The sequence below is a fragment of the Vombatus ursinus genome, unplaced genomic scaffold (genome assembly GCF_900497805.2).
Source record: "Vombatus ursinus unplaced genomic scaffold, bare-nosed wombat genome assembly UNPS02014858.1, whole genome shotgun sequence".
In the NCBI taxonomy this organism is placed as follows: domain Eukaryota; kingdom Metazoa; phylum Chordata; class Mammalia; order Diprotodontia; family Vombatidae; genus Vombatus; species Vombatus ursinus.
The window spans coordinates 3,020,043-3,023,887 of record NW_020954636.1 but is presented as its reverse complement, the minus strand read 5'-3'; the positions used below and the strand labels follow the sequence as shown (position 1 = coordinate 3,023,887).

At 36.4% G+C, this 3,845-nt stretch overlaps 1 pseudogene; it reads left to right on the top strand.

Moving 5' to 3' along the window:
- The first annotated feature begins 136 nt into the window (after positions 1–136).
- Positions 137–744, top strand: LOC114027252 (annotated as a pseudogene).
- The last annotated feature ends 3,101 nt before the right edge of the window (positions 745–3,845 follow it).

Here is a 3,845-nt window from a genome sequence, read left to right as displayed (position 1 = left end):
CACAGTACCCGACTGGCAGCTGCCAACATCAGACAGTCCCTCACAATAAAGGTGTAATCTTCTATAGAATTTATTTTGTTTTTTTGAAAATGTTTTAAGTTCTTCATACCCTTCCTTCACACTCAGCCCTGCCAACATGGTATTCACGTGCCATGTGGAAACTGGCCAGGTGGCATATATTTCCACATATATTCCAGGTGGCATATATTCCATGGGCCACATGCTAGCAAGCTGGTAGCTACTGTAGATATCATTGATCAGAACAGGAGTTTGGTTGGTGGCCCATGCAGTGGTGTGAGGAGGCAGTCTGTGCCATTTAAATGCATGCAACTGAACCATTTCTTTCTCAAGTTCCCACACAAGTGCTCCTCAGAAGTATGTCCAGGCTGTTTGTGACAAAGAAAAGATCAGTACAAAATGGAAATCTACAAAATGGGCCAAGAAGATTGAAGCCAGAGAAAGGAAAGTTAAGATGACTGCTATAAAGTCATGAAGGCCAAGAAAATGAGAAACAGAATTATCCAACACCAAGTGAAGAAACTCCAGAAGGCATTTACCCAGAAGGGCTGTCCTAAGAAGAGAGCTGCCCAGAGGGCACTTGCCTCAAAGGTCTCTGCCAAGAAGATCCCCTCTAAAAAAGCTGAGGGCTGGAAGGCAATCCCAGGCCAGAAGGTCCCAGCTAAGAAGGGACCTGCTCAGAAAGCACCAGCCCAGAAAGCAGTTGCTTCAAGGTCAAAAAAGTAAGAGACTGCCAGAAATCAAATAAAGATTTTTTTTATATAAAAAAGTTTTATTGATATTGTTTGTTTTTTAAAAGGACTATAACTTTCTAATACTCTTTCCACCTTTGCTCCCATAAAATACTCTCATAACAAAACACAAAAACAAAAAACAAAACTACAGTTAATGAAAACAAATGAACAAAATGACCATGTTTGACAATATATGCAGAATTCTGTATGCATAAGACACCATTTTTCTACTGAGAGCAAGGAATTATTTTTCATCATTAGCCCCTTTGAATCAAGATTGCTCATTAGTTAATCTGAATTTTAATGTCTTTTAGTGTTGTTTTCCTTTACATTATTGTGGTCATTATGTATATTACTGTCTTGTTCCTCTTTTCTTTGTATTAGTTGATATTTCTTAAAATACATTTTTCTTACTGGGCAATAACATTACATGATAGTCACATGCCATGATTTGCTGAGGTATTCCCGATCAATAGGTACCCACTTGTTTCTAGTTTTTCGCTTTGACAAGGTACCATCTTCTATAAAAAATCTTTCCTAATCTCCCCTTAATATTGATGCCTTCCCTTACCTGATCATGTCTAATTTATCTTGTTCATATCTTGTTTGTATACAGTCGTTTGCATGTTATCTTCTCTCCTGGAGCTTCTTGAGACCCACAATTGTCTTTTGCCTTTCTATGTTATCGTACTACTTTGCAAGCTGCCTGTCACATTTAATAAACATCTCTTGGTGCTATGAATATAGTTTAATATATGGCACTTTGCTCTCTGCTTTTGTCATTATTGGAGTGTAGACCAAATGGTGTATTCACTGGGTCAAAGGATATGAACAATTTAGAAATTTTTTATAGAACCTCTTTCTATATAACCTATTCCCTTCTCACATTTTCATTTAAGGATGCTTTTGTTAGGTGTATAATTATTCTCATGAAAGTTTTTGCAGAAATGATGTAGGAATCATACAGGTTAGTAGTTATCAATAATTTCTTAGTGGCCATTTTTATAGATAATAACATCTGTGATTTTTTTCCCTTCAATTATTTGGTAGCTTCCTGTTGTTCAGCTAGATGAAGAATCAATTCCTTAAGTCCCTCATGATATGTTACCTCCTGAACTCCTTCCTCAAAGTATACTTATTCTAGTCCAGTTTCTTTTCTTGCCCCCCATAAATTTCATATTATCGATTTCATCTCTGCCTATTTATTCTTTATTCTTTTAATTTATTTATTTTTCTAATGTCAGTCTGAAAGATACCCAATTCTGATACAACTTGTCAAGAGACTTACTGGGATTTAGGTGACAAAGAAACTGAGGACAGGTTTGGACCTTATATTAGATGCTGTTGTTGACTCAAAAGGACAGATGGGATTTTTCTCAGAGGACTGTTTGCTAGTAGAAATACATCTGTTATATCCTGTTCAATCTTTTTACCAGGGAAAGGGGCTGCTTTACCTGTTTTACTACCCTTTTGTATGGTTGCTGGCAGTTAATGTGTCAGGCTCAATCTCTTTTATAGGTGAAGGTTGAACCACACCAGTCTTGTTAACTGAGATGGTGGCTGATGTTGTTGGGAGTTTAATCTCCTTGCCAGGCAAATTTCTCTTTGCTCCAAGGTCATGAGTATGAAAAGCTGTAGTAACCATAGTTTACTTCACATCAACTACACTCTTCATACCACTAATAATGCTACTAACATTAATAATGTTATTACTATTAATATGCATTTCATTTAATATTTCTATATTATAATAATTATATATTGTTATAATTTATCACATAAATTATACATTGCTAACAAATAGTTTTTGTGCCATGTTCAATTTAATGAGTGAAGAATTGTTCAAATAAACCATTTTTAATTTAATGATACCAAGTTATAGAACAAAAACTGTATTGTGTTCTCTTTTTTTAAGTATTATAAAATGACTAACATTCTGGACTATACTTAGAATCATAGAATTTTAGAGTTGGAAGGAACTCTTGAGGTGATTTAGTCCAGAGTGCTATATTAGAAAGAAAGCAAGATTTGAAATGAGAGGACCTGAGTGTGAAACCCACCTCTGCCACTTACTATCTGTTTAACTTTGAGCAAATCACAACCTCTCTGGGCCTCAATTTCCTCATTTGTTTGTTCCCTCCTTCTCTAATTACTTTGAATGCATTCTATATTTACTTTTATGAATACACATTGTCTCACCTGACAGAAACTAAGACTCTTGAGGGCAGGAATTGTTTTATTTTTTGTCTTTGTATCCCTGGAGCCTAGCACAGTATTTGGTGAATAGTAAATACCTGTGGATTTTTGATTGATTAATTGCTAAAATGTGGAGATTGGACTAAATGACTTCAAAGGTCCCTTCCATCTCTAAATCTCTGATCCTATGATTCTATGGTCAGAGTGCATTCAAAGAGGGATTTAGTGTCTTCTGGGATATTCAATCAGAGATTTTCCTAGGTTTCCATTTGGGGATCAAGCTGATTTAAGAGCAAACCTTGCTAAAACCTTGCTGAAACTGATTAGATTAGATTAGATTGCCAAACCTACCAATCTTGTCCCATTCTTTCTCACTGAGTAGCAGTAACTTAAGGGTTAAGGCAAAACTCTTGCCTGGTATCCAGAAGTCTCAAACCTTTAAAAACAACAGCAAAGCAAATCTTGAGTACATCGTCCTTACAGTTAGCATGAGTCCTAAAGCTTCAACTAGCCCAGTGCCTGGCACACAGTATGTACTAAATTAATGTTTGTAGATTGCTTGATCAAGTGTATCTTGAGAGACAGCGTGGAGTAGCCCAAAGAATAGTAAAGTTAAAGTCATATGACCTGAGTTTACACTCCAACTCTGTCACTTATTGTCTGTGTGTCCTTGGACAAGTTGCTTAATCACTCTTTGCCTCAGTTTCCTTATCTGTAAAATGAGGGCATTGAAACAGATAACCTCTAAAATCCTGTCTCATGCTTCATTTATTCCCCCCTGGCTTTCTTTCTAACTGCCTATCTCACTTCTTTAGTACCTCAAGAAGTTTGTGGTTCCATCTCTGTGGGCCATGACAAACACAAATAGCAGCTCCTCCACCCCTTAATAACCTGCCT